Genomic DNA, 13,506 nt, shown 5'->3' with positions numbered 1-13,506 from the left:
AAATAAAATTGGACTTGATTGAATATAATACCCACTCTGACCCCCATCTTTCTGCTACATGTGAAGCTATCCACCTGGGGCACTGATATCTGACCCAGACTGGATGCAGGCTAGCAGTGGCATACCGCAGTTTCCAAACCATTGTTGACTAAATCCCTGACCAAAATGGCTGACCTTTATTTCATCATAAGAAGGTTCATGGCCATTCTAGTATTCTAATTCTTATTTCTAATTCCTAATTCTATGTGGCTACAGGGTCAGACGATTAGGTTACGTATAGTACTAATCATGCATTTGACAGGCTGTTTATCACTGGCACACGTTCAATACACACACAGAGCTACGTACGGACATGGACACACACACACACACACACACAGGCTGGGACATGGTAAAAGGTTTATCCAAGGCAGATGGAACAGGTAGACTTTCAGTCAACTCAGCACGTGTCAGGTCCTGTTTGACTGGCAATTTCACACTGATCCAAAGGTGTGAAACAGATACTTCCAAGGTTATTAAGGTGGTAGGTAGCCTAGCGGTTAGAGCTTTGGGCCAGTAACCAAAGAGGCGCCGGTTGGTATAACCAAGCCTACAAGGTGAAAAATCTGTTGATGCGTCCTTGAGCAAGGCACTTAACCCTCATTTTCTGCAGGGGCACCGTACTAGTATGGCTGACCCTATAGAACAGTGGTTCTTAACCTGGGTTCGATCGAACCCCAGAGGTTCGGTGAGTCAGTCTCAGGGGTTCGGCGGAGGTCAAGACACACATCCGACTCATATGATTCGTGATGACACGCCTCGCTTGGTCATCATTGGCTGCAGGTGATCACGCTACATCGCTTGGCCTATCTGTGCTGCAGGGAATTTGGTGCGCTCAGTAGTCGACTTGTGACTGTCGTGATGGTACGTCTTGTGATTTCTTTCTTAATATTTTAATCCTTTCATACTTACTATGTCGAGCAAAAAAAGAAAGTGGTCGGACGAATATGTACAATATGGATTCACATGTATAATGGAACGTGATGGGAGTCAGCGTCCTAACTGCATGATTTGCAATGCCAAGTTGAGCAATTCTAGTCTAGCACCGGCAAAACTAAGAGAACACTTCCTTAAGCTGCATGGAGATGGAAAATACAAGAACACATCGCTCGCTGAATTCAAGGTGAAGAGAGCCAGATTCGATGAAAAGGCTACTCTGCCTGTTCTCGGCTTTGTACCCATCAACAAACCGATCCTCACAGCATCGTACGAAGTTGCTTACCTGATCGCAAAGCAGGGCAAACCACACACCATTGGGGAAACACTCATAAAACCAGCTGTGTTGAAGATGGCGAATATCATGCTGGGAAAAGAGGCTGAAGTTAAGTTATCCCAAATTCCTCTTTCAAATGACACCATCAGCGACAGAATAGAGGACATGAGCAAAGACATCTTGGCTCAAGTAGTTGCAGATCTGATTTCAAGCCTGGCAAAATTCAGCCTTCAACTCGACGAGACCACAGACGTTTCCAATCTAAGCCAGCTTGCTGTATTCGTGCGCTATGTGAAAGACGACGTGATAAAGGAAGATTTTTTATTTTGTAAGCCTCTTACAACAACAACTAAGGCAGCCGATGTGAAGAAACTTGTGGATGACTTCTTCAAAGACAACAATCTTTCGTGGGATATGGTTTCTGCAGTTTGTTCGGACGGAGCTCCAGTCATGCTGGGAAGAAAGTCTGGTTTTGGTGCGCTAGTGAAAGCTGATGCACCACACATCATTGTTACGCATTGTATTCTGCACAGGCATGCGTTGGCAACAAAAACCTTGCCTCCAAAACTGGCAGAAGTATTAAAAATTGTAGTGGAATGTGTGAACTATGTGCGAACTAGTGCTCTGAGGCACCGCATCTTCAGTGAGCTGTGTAAAGAAATGGGCTCTGAATTCGAGGTACTTCTGTACCATTCTAATGTTCGGTGGTTATCCCGGGGACAGGTGCTGAATCGTGTTTTTGCCGTGCGTGTGGAATTAGCCCTGTTTTTGCAAGAGCACCAACATTGTCATGCAGATTGCTTCAAAAATTATGAGTTCATTCTCATTTTAGCGTACATGGCTGATATCTTCGCAGCTCTCAATCATCTCAATCAAAAAATGCAGGGCGGTGGAGTCAACATCATCAAAGCGGAGGAAAACCTGAAGGCTTTTCAAAAAAAGCTATCGTTATGGAAACGACGAACAGAGAACGATAACTTCGCAAACTTTCCCCTGCTAGACGACTGTGTAAGTAAGATCGAAGATGTATCTGGAATCGGAGACATTTCTGTACCCGCGGAACTGAAGCAAGCAATTGCCACTCACTTAGATGAGCTTGCAAAGTCTCTCGACGGATACTCCCCTACAAGAGAGTCATATCCAGCATGGGTGAGACAGCCGTTCACGTTTAGTGTTGAGACAACAGATGTCAATGATGAATACCTCGATGAAATCATTGAAATTCAGCAGAGCCAGGTTCAACAGCAACTCTTCAGAACAACAACGCTTTCAACGTGTTGGTGTCAACAAATGGTGACGTACCCTGTTATTGCTAAGAAAGCTCTGGAGATTTTCATACCGTTTGTTACAACATATCTTTGCGAGCTATCCTTTTCGAGGATGCTGGACATAAAAACGAAGAAAAGGAACAGACTTTGTTGCGAAAATGACATGAGAGTGGCACTTGCCAAGGTGAAGCCGCGCATTTCTGAACTGGTCTCTGAAAGGCAACAGCAGAAGTCACACTGATTTGCAGTAAATATTCATTATTATGTTTTTGTTTTTGTGTGAAAATCATGTTTTGATGATTTTGTTCTTTGAACACACAGTGTTGATGTTGATGCACGGTTCATTTTGTGCACCAGTAAAATATATACCTATGTTTTGAATTTGAAAAAATCATATTTTATTTTTCCAATTAAGAAGGGTTCGGTGAATGCGCATATGAAACTGGTGGGGTTCAGTACCTCCAACAAGGTTAAGAACCACTGCTATAGAACAACACATTTTGCTGCACCCATCTGTTGAATGTGACAAAATATATATTATTTTTCAATAAGCGTGCAGTATTGTATACAACTTTGCATTGGTTAACTCCGGCAGTTCAGATGAATTCGCTACCCTGCTCAAGAGCACAACAGTGTTCTGTCATGTTATCACTACCACTACCTGTTGTGTCACTACCATAGTTAAGTCACTCCAATAGACTTTGACTCTACACCAAAGTGGTTAATGATACTGAAGCACTTCTCCTTCATTCATTTACTTACATCACTCCTATGCCTGTTGCCCCAGTGTCTGCTGTTTGAATGTGTTTGACCTATTTCCAGAGAGACTCGGCAGGCATCCCCTGATGTCGTTCTACAGAATGGTCACGACAGCTCTGACTAATCTCTCTTGACCCTTTAAAAACCTGAGAGAGATGCTCAAGGTAAGGGAAAGGAGCCGAAATGAGTAAACACGTGGGAGGAAGATAGATATCGAAATTAAGAGTTCCTTTTGGCACAGAACTTTTAGAGCAGAGTGAAATGCTTACTCAGAATACGAACATGACATTAAAGAGTGGAGCAGATTTAAGGAAATCTCAAAGGAAGTCACAGAGTGATATGTCATTGTAAGTACCTTATGTGAACATTGCCTCATATTGTCTATCCCCTAACCATTTGATTGAGTATAATTGCCTCCTCATGTACATATATTAAGTACAAGTAGTATAGGCTTTTTGTGTACTTTACTAAGGGTTGCAAAGGGAGGGTATATTACTGGAAAATGTTAAAGTGTACCAGTAAACTACAATCATTTTGTTATCTTTCAAGGATTTTATGTCATCCTTTGAGTACTTCAGATTATCACAGGTGTCTGTAATAATCTCAAATCAAATGTTATTGGTCACATACACATGGTTAGCAGATGTTATTGCGAGTGTAGCGAAATGCTTGTGCTTCTAGTTAGATATTGCTGCATTGTCGGAACAAGTCATCTAACAATTCCACAACAACTACCTAATACACTCAAATCTAAGTAAAGGAATGGAATAAGAATATATAAATATATGGATGAGCAATGACAGAGCGGAATTGGCAAGATGCAATAGATGGTATAAAATACAGTATATACATATGAAGCACAGGAAGTGTGCCCCCGGTAATGCGTTGGGGCAGATCGCACCACCCTCTGGAGAGCCTTGCGATTGCGGAGGGTGCAGTTGCCGTACCATGCGGTGATACGGGGTGGCAGGTAGCCTAGTGGTTAGAGCGTTGGTCTAGTAACTGAAAGGTTGCAAGATCGAATCCCCGAGCTGACAAGGTAAAAATCTGTCGTTCATCCCTGAACAAGGCAGTTAACCCACTGTTCCTAGGCTGTTATTGAAAATAAGAATTTGTTCTTAACTGATTTGCCTAGTTAAATAAAGAAAAAAATACAGGACGCTTTCAATTGTGCATCTGTAAAAGCTCTGTTGCACCTTCTTCACCACACTGTCTGTGTGGGTGGTCCATTTCAGTTTGTCAGTGATGTGTATGCCAAGGAACTTGAAGCTTTCCACCTTCTCCACTGCGGTCCTGTAGATGAGAGTGTGCTCCCTCTGCTGTTTCCTGAAGTCCACGATCATCTCCTTTGTTTTGTTGACGTTGAGTGAGAGGTTGTTTTCCAGGCACCACACTCCCAGAGCCCTCACCTTCTCCCTGAAGGCTGTCTCGTCATCGTTGGTAATCAAGCCTACTACTGTTGTGTCGTCTGCAAACGTGATAATTGAGTTGGAGGTGTGCTTGGCCACGCAGTCATGGGTGAACAGGGAGTACAGGAAGGAGCTGAGCACGCACCCTTGTTGAGGTGTTGAGGATCAGCGGAGTGGAGGGAATGTTTCCTTTCTTCACCACCTGGGGGTGACCCGTCAGGATGTCCAGGACCCAGTTGCACAGGGTTCAGACCCAGGGCCTCAAGCTTAATGATGAGCTTGGAGGGTACTATGGTGTTGAATGCTGAGCTATAGTCAATTAACAGATTTCTTGCAAAGGTATTACTCTTGTGCAGATGGAATAGGGCAGTGTGGAGAGTGATGGTGATTGCATCGCCTGTGGATCTATTGGGGCGGTAAGCAAATTGAACTGGGTCTAGGGTCTAATGCTGCCCCAATGCGACCACGCAGTGATGTTGCCACGCTTCCTCCAGACGTGACACTTGGTATTTAGGCTAAAGAGTTCAATCTTGGTTTCATCAGACCAGAGAATCTTGTTTCTGTGGCCACTGTGTTCTTGGGGGCCTTCAATGCTGCAGACATTTTTTGGGAACCCTTCCCCAGATCTGTGCCTCGACACAATCCTGTTTCAGAGCTCTACGGACAATTCCTTTGACCTCATGGCTTGGTTTTTACTCTGACATGCACTGTCAACCTTGGGAACTTATATAGAGACAGGTGTGTGCCTTTCCAAATCATGTCCAATCAATTGAATTTACCACAGGCGGACTCCAATCAAGTTGTAGAAACATCAAGAATTATCAATGAAAACAGGTTTCACCTGAGCACAATTTTGAGTATCATATCAAAGGGTCTGCATAACTTATGTAAATAAGGTATCCGGTTTTTATTTTTCATAAATTTGCTAAAATTTCTCAAATCCAGTTTTCACTTTGTCATTACGGTGTATTGTGTGTAGATCGATGAGGAGCATTTTTTATTTAATCAATTTTAGAATAAAGCTGTAATGTAACATGTGGAAAAAGGGAAGGGGTCTGAATACTTTCTGAATGCAGTGTATATTCATGGAAACGGCAGCTTTCGTTGGAAACATGACAATTAATGAACATTATCAATCCTGTTGCTCAGTCCCTTTACGCTTACCTAGCTATATGTACATATTGTAGCTACCTCAATTACCTTGTACCCCTGCACATCGACTTGGTACTGGTACTCCCTATATATAACCATGTTATTTATACTCGTTATTTTTATTTGTTATTCATTGTGTATTTACTCCTTGTGTTTCTGCATTGTTGGAAAAGGACCCGTAAGCAAGCATTTCACTGTTAGTCTACACCTGTTGTTTACGAAGCGTGTGACAAATAAAATTGGATTTGGCATTCATTTTAGACAGTGGTGGAAAAAGTACCCAATTATCATACTTAAAAGTATAAATACCTCAATAGAAAGTTACTCATGTAAAAGGGAAAGTCAGCCAGTAAAATACTACTTGAGTAAAGTCTAAAAGTATTGTTTAAATATATTTAAGTATTGTATGTTTCTATGTTTGTTAAGGGTGACCTGATATGGCTCTCAATTAGAGGCAGGTGGTTTTCATTTCCTTTGATTGAGAGCCATATTAAGGTAGGTGTTTTCACACTGTTTGTGGGTGGGTGGTTGTCTCCTGTGTCTATGTCTTTGCGCCACACGGGACTGTTTTCGGTTTGTTTGTTCGGTTTATGTAGTCTGTTTCCTGTTTCATGCGTTCTTCACGTTATATGTAAGTTCGTGTCCAGGTCTGTCTACATCGTTTATTTGTTTTGTAATTATTCAAGTGTTCGTCGTGTTTTCTGTTTTGTTTAATAAATACTATGTCGAACTACAACGCTGCATTTTGGTCGAATCACTACTCCTCCTTTTCGGATGAAGAGGAGGAGGAACGCAGTTACAGAATCACCCACCAACAAAAGATCAAGCAGCGGTGTAACGGGAGAGAGAGACAGCGCACGAAGCTGGATTTCTGGTCTTGGGAGGAAATCATGGAAGGAAAAGGACCATGGGCTAAAGTTGGAGTGAATCGCCGCCCATGGGAACAGCTGGAGGCAGCGTTATGAGGGGACGCGTCTAGCACAAAAGCCCGTGAGTACTACCCAAACATTTCTTGGGGGGGCTAAGAGGTAGTGGGCCAAGGGCAGGTAGGAGACCTGCGCCCACTTCCCAGGCTAACCGTGGAGAGCGGGAGTACGGGCAGACACCGTGTTACGCAGTAGAGCGCACGGTGTCTCCTGTACGTGTTCATAGCCCGGTGCGGGTTATTCCACCTCCCGGCACTGGTAGGGCTAGATTGAGCGTTGAGCCAAGTGCCATGAAGCCGGCTCTACATATCTGGCCTCCAGTACGTCTCCTCGGGCCGGTGTACATGGCACCAACCTTACGCATGGTGTCCCCGGTTCGCCAACACAGCCCAGTGCGGGTTATTCCACCTCCCCACACTGGACGGGCTACGCGGAGCATTCAACCAGGTAAGGTTGGGCAGGCTCAATGCTCAAGGGAGCCAGTATGCCTACATGGTCCGGTATTTCCGGCGCCACTTCCCCGCCCCAGCCCAGTACCACCAGTGCCTACACCACGCACCAGGCTTCCAGTGCGTTTCCAGAGCCCTGTTCCTCCTCCATGCACTCTCCCTATGGTGCGTGTCTCCAGCCCAGTGCCTCCAGTTCCGGCACCACGCACTAAGCCACCTGTGCGTCTTCAGAGCCCTGTACGCACTGTTCCTTCTCCCCGCACTCGCCCTGAGGTGCGTGCCCTTAGCCCGGTACCACCAGTGCCGGTACCACGCACCAGGCCTATAGTGCGCTTTGAGAGGTCAGTGTGCCCTGTCCCTGCTCCCCGCACTAGCCTGAAGGTGCGTGTCCTTAGCCTGGTGCCTCCAGTTCCGGCACCACGCACCAGGCCTACAGTGCGCCTCATCCGGCCAGAGCCATCCGTCTCCCCAGTGCCATCTGAGCCATCCGTCTCCCCAGTGCCGTCTGAGCCATCCGTCTCCCCAGTGCCGTCTGAGCCATCTGTCTGCCCAGTGCCGTCTGAGCCATCCGTCTGCCCAGTGCCGTCTGAGCCATCCGTCTGTCCCGAGCCATTAGAGCCGCCCGTCTGTCCCGAGCCGTCAGAGCCGTTAGTCAGTCAGGAGCCGCTAGAGCCATTCGGCAGTCAGGATCTGCCAGAGCCGCCAACCAGACAGGATCTGCCAGAGCCGCCAACCAGACAGGATCTGCCAGAGCCGCCGACCAGACAGGATCTGCCAGAGCCGCCAACCAGACAGGATCTGCCAGAGCCGCCAACCAGACAGGATCTGCCAGAACCGCCAACCAGACAGGATCTGCCAGAGCAGCGGGCCATGAGCGTCCAGAGCTGTCAGCGAGCCATGAGCGTCCAGAGCCGTCAGCGAGCCATGAGCGTCCAGAGCCGTCAGCAAGCCATGAGCGTCCAGAGCCGTCAGCCAGCCATGAGCGTCCAGAGCCGTCAGCCAGCCATGAGCGTCCAGAGCCGTCAGCCAGCCATGAGCGTCCAGAGCCGTCAGCCAGCCATGAGCGGCCCCTCAGCCCGGAGCTGTTATTTATCCAGAACTGCCCCTCAGTCCAGAGCTGTCTCTCTGTCCGGAGCTGCCCTTCAGTCCGGAGTTGCCCCTCTATCCTGAGCTACCTCTCTATCTTGACCTACCTCTCTGTCTTGAGCTATCTCTCTGTCTTGAGCTACCTTATCCCGGTGCTGCCCCTTGTCCCGGTGCTGCCTCTTATCTTAAGGTTACCATTAAAATTAAGTGGGTGTATTATGAGGGTGGTCATTCTAAGGGGGAGACGTAAACTGGGATTGACTATGGTGGGGTGGGAACCTCGCCATTAGCCTGAGCCACCACCGTGGTCAGACGCCCACCCAGACCCTCCCCTAGACTTTTGGTGGTGCGTTCGGAGTACGCACCTTGAGGGGGGAGGTTATGTCACGTTCCTGACCGGTTTTCTGTTATTTTGTATGTGTTTGACGGTCAGGGCGTGAGTTTGGGTGGGTAGTCTATGTTGTGTGTTTCTATGTTTGTTAAGGGTGACCTGATATGGCTCTCAATTAGAGGCAGGTGGTTTTCATTTCCTCTGATTGAGAGCCATATTAAGGTAGGTGTTTTCACACTGTTTGTGGGTGGGTGGTTGTCTCCTGTGTCTATGTCTTTGCCCCACACGGGACTGTTTTCGGTTTGTTTGTTCGTTTGTTCGGTTTATGTAGTCTGTTTCCTGTTTCATGCGTTCTTCACGTTATATGTAAGTTCGTGTCCAGGTCTGTCTACATCGTTTATTTGTTTTGTAGTTTATCAAGTATAGTTCGTTTTGTGTCTTATTTAAATAAATAATATGTCATCATACCTCGCTGCACATTGGTCTTCTGATCCCTCTCTCCTCGTCCGAGGAGGAGGAAGAGCTAGAGAATCGTTACAGTAAATGAAGGGGAATGTGGACAGATTACAAGATTCTCCCACTATTTGCTTTTATCACTCCCCACCCACTCCCAGACGATTTAGGTGTTATGTGAAAAGTGTCTGGAAAAAGTGAATTTGTAGCGTCAGAAATGTTCATCCCCCACTTTCCCATTTCTAGATAGATTGCGTACCTTGAGAGACTTAAGTCGTATCAGATTTTTCCTGAGGTGACTGAGGGGAAAGAATAGGGGGGGACAAAGGAGGCCAATGCTGATGACCACTTACCTTCTGTCCACCAGGAGAGCGGCTAGACTGAGCATAGCCATTAGCCTCAATGGGTCTAAAATTACCCTAACGGACAGTAGTAGAGTGGTGGAGATTGAAGGAGAGGAAGAGAAGGATTGAAGGGAAAGAAATACATCAATGGGACAGCTGAAGTCTTCACTAGACTAACCTAGAATTACTAGATTTAACCTTGAAGGGAGAAAAAAAATTCAACTTCATATTCTTAATCTCCAGCACCACCCCAACAGCAACAGGTATGTGAAAATGGAACATTTCTGTTTTGAAGAAAAAAAGCTAAAGGAAGATAAGTGTTTACAATGACATAATCTGTGTGCATCGTGATTTTAACCAATAATGAATAGGCATTGCCTACTTATTGGTTGATGATGTCATCGGAAACACTTATCTTTCTCTATATTTTTGGCTATAAAACATAGAAACGTTCCATTTTCACATGCAGTATATTCCTGTTGGGGTGGTGCTGGAGATTATGAATATGAAGTTGAACAATTTTGAAATGTCCCTTTAATAGAGTTTAAAAGAAACGCTTACACAAATGCACATGTTAACCAACATCCTGATTTACAAATTCACATGAATGCTGATGTGCGCTGGAATAGGGAATAGGGGATGCCTTATATCCTTAATCCTCTGTGAGGTTGCATAAACATAGCTCCTCTGACTGAAACATGAGTTGACACATTTTATCTGTGCTGTCGTGACTGTAGAGACAGAGGCTGTCTCTCCCTGGAAATCTCAGGATTTGTGTCAGGTCTTGAAATGGATGTTACCATAACATAGCCTGTATGATCTCAACCAGTGGAGGCTGCTGACTGGAGAGCAGCTCATAATAATGTTGGAATGGAGTGAATGGAATGGTATCATATGGTTTTCATATGTTTGATACCATTCCATTCACTCCAATTAACTCCATTCCATCCATTATTATGAGCTGTCCTTTCCTCAGCAGCCTCCACTGATCTTAACCCAGAACTGTTTTAAACTGACACTAAATCGTTAGTGCTGGCCTATCCCTATTTCACTTAATGGATTGTTTGTTCAGAGCTTTAGAAACTGAAATCTTTAGTTGTGTCTTTAGTTCTGACCTACAGCACCCATGAGACCACTAGAGGGCCCTTTGGTCATTCGATTGTAGGAAAGGGCTACAAAGCAGACTATTTCCCATACGAAAACACTGGGGCCACACAAGGGTACGTGCTCAGCCCCCTCCTGTACTCCCTGTTCACCCATGACTGTGTGGCCATGCACGCCTCCAACTCAATCATCAAGGTTGCAGATGACACAATGACGAGACAGCCTACAGGGAGGAGGTAAGGGCACTCGAAGTGTGGTGTCAGGAAAACAACCTCTCACTCAACGTCAACAAAACAAAGGAGTTTACTGTGGACTTCAGGAAACAGCAGAGGGAGCAGCTCCCTATCCACATCGACGGGACAGCAGTGGAGAAAGTGGAACGTTTTAAGTTCCTTGGCGTACACATCACGGACAAACTGAACTGGTCCACCCACACAGAAGTGTGGTGAAGAAGGCGCAAAAGCGCCTCTTCAACCTCAGGAGGCTGAAGAAGTTTGGCTTGTCACCTAAAACCCTCACAAACTTTTACAGATGCACAATTGAGAGCATCCTGTCGGGCTGTATCCCCGCCTGGTACGGCAACCACACCGCCATCAACCGCAAGGCTCTCCAGAGGGTGGTGCGATCTGCACAACACATCAACGGGGGCAAACTACATGCCCTCCAGGACACCTACAGCACCCAATGTCACAGGAAGGCCAAAAATATCATCAAGGACAACAACCGTCTGAGCCACTGCCTGTTCACCTCACTACCATCCAGAAGGCAAGGTCAGTACAGGTGCATCAAAGCTGGGACCAAGAGATTGAAAAACAGCTTATATCTCAAGGCTATCAGACTGTTAAACAGCCATCACTAACACAGAGAGGCTGCTGCCTACATACAGACTCGAGTCATTGGCCACTTCAATAAATGGATCACTAATCACTTTAAGTAATGCCACTTTAATAATGTTCACATATTTTATATTACTCATCACATATGTAAATATGGTATTTTATACCATCTTTGCATCTTGCCAATGCTGCTCGGTCATCTATCATCCATATATTTATATGTACATATTCTTATTCCATCCATTTAGATTTATGTGTATTAGGTAGTTGTTGTGGAATTGCTAGATTACTTGTTAGATATTACTGCACTGTTGGAACTAGAAGCACAAGCATTTCGCTACACTCACATTAACATCTGCTTACCATGAGTATGTGACCAATAAAATTATTTGATTTGAGTAAATTCTAGCAATGAAAAGCAATCAGCCTGAGCAGCTAACCCTACATTAAGTCAGCCATTAGCTTTACACGAGGGAGTCCATTCTTTTTTGGTTCCTGTGCTGCTATATCAATTCCCGTCTGATAGAGTCGCTAGATGGATTTCCCTCTCGTTTGCTGTTAAATGAGACCTAATACAGGAGAATCTCAGTGTTCTTGAGATGAATCTTGATTATTATGCAGACAGAATCTGGCTGCCTTGGAAAGTATTTGTTTTGTTTGTGTTGTAGAAAATGCCTGTTCTTTGTTTTGTTTGTGTTGTAGAAACTGACAGTTTTTTGTTTTGTTTGTGTTGTAGAAACTGCCAGTTCTTTGTTTTGTTTGTGTTGTAGAAACTGCCAGTTCTTTGTTTTGTTTGTGTTGTAGAAACTGCCGGTCCAAGTAGAATGATACTGCTAGCTACAAGCAAAGCAGGCACATTAAATTAGAACAAGACAGAATACTTTTAGTTGTTTCTGTTGTTTTATTTTTAGATGGTAACAGGCTGTGGTGTGAGAAAGGTTGGTTGTGCCCGTGAGTCTGAACCAACCAGACCCGTAGGCCTGTGGGTGGCATTCTGCCCATCTTTCTGGGAGGCAGTGGATTTGGAGGGAGGTCCAAGACCGTTTCTGCTGTTCAGCCTCATTAAAACAATATTACAGAGAATATCCCCCTACGCCACCCACACGCCCCATCTCTGTCTAACTGGAACAGGCTCCTTCTTTTTCTTTCTTTATCTCTCTTCCTCTTTCGCTCTCTCACTCTTGCTTTTTCTCTTCTATGTTCTCTCTCTCTTGCTATACCCCTTCTCTCTCTACTCCCTTCTCTCTCCTCTCTCTCTCCACCTACACAGTGAGGTGAGAAAGCAGCCAGCTCCAGCAGGAAGTGGGAAATACTCACATCCTCTGAGCCCTCTATCTGCCAAAAAACAGAGCAACACAAAACAAAAGTTGATGCATGGTTCTGTTGGCTCAGGAGGTGTAGCCTACATCTTACAGATCTTGCACAAAACAAAAGCCCCAGAGCCACTCTGCTGAGGAGAGCTAAGGAGAGACAGATGGAGCTCCCTGGTGTTCAGAGGGGAGAGTGAACGAGCGACAAGTCAATGCCAGTGAGGTTTATTACAATATAGAGGAGTGGCTGAGTACACCTTATACTCGTATGGGGAAATCAGCTTGCCATTCTAATCCTTATGTTTTATTAGAGAGAAGAGGATAGCAAGATAAAAACAGACCTTACGACATGCAGAGCAAAATAACAAGAGAGCAGCACAGGCTGAATGCAGAGGAAGGGAGAGTAGGATGGATGGTGAGCGAGGGAAGGAAGGGAATCGAGAGTAGGAAGTAGAGAGAGGGAGTTGATTTATTGCCACCTCAATGAATCAATAAACTCACAAATCTGAGCTCCAGTTAGCTGCTGCTGCAGGACTTTCCTTGGCTGCTCCAGAGCAGAAAGGCCTACAGATGTGAGGACCAGAGGAAAACCATTTATACTATGAGGCTCCCGCTCTCACACAACCTAGGAGCAACCAGAACCCCCAGGCAAACAGGACTGTGATTAAGAGGAGAGGGAGGGAGCTCAGGCCAATGTGTGTGTAGTCTGATACATCCTCCCATGAATGCTGTATATGTAAATCTCTCCATGCCCACTTTGTCATTATCATTTGTTTTACAGACTTCCTCCTACTGTACTGTCCAGCTGGAGGCTCGAGGAGGGAGCT

At 45.5% G+C, this 13,506-nt stretch overlaps 1 protein-coding gene across 2 annotated transcripts in view; it reads left to right on the top strand.

The window, feature by feature from the left end:
- Positions 1-13,506, top strand: part of LOC129814969 (leucine-rich repeat-containing protein 75B-like) — a 47,590-nt gene that overhangs the window by 28,076 nt on the left and 6,008 nt on the right. Inside the window, exon 1 of one of the 2 annotated variants that reach the window (XR_008753384.1) lies at positions 562-3,626. The exons of the other annotated variant lie outside the window; for it this stretch is intronic. The gene's annotated coding sequence lies outside the window, so the exon portion shown is untranslated. Of the gene's footprint in view, positions 1-561; positions 3,627-13,506 lie in introns of those variants that run through there. 2 annotated transcript variants of the gene reach the window in all.

The sequence above is a fragment of the Salvelinus fontinalis genome, chromosome 2 (assembly GCF_029448725.1).
Source record: "Salvelinus fontinalis isolate EN_2023a chromosome 2, ASM2944872v1, whole genome shotgun sequence".
Classification (NCBI taxonomy): Eukaryota; Metazoa; Chordata; class Actinopteri; order Salmoniformes; family Salmonidae; genus Salvelinus; species Salvelinus fontinalis.
This window is presented reverse-complemented; position numbering and strand designations above follow the sequence as displayed.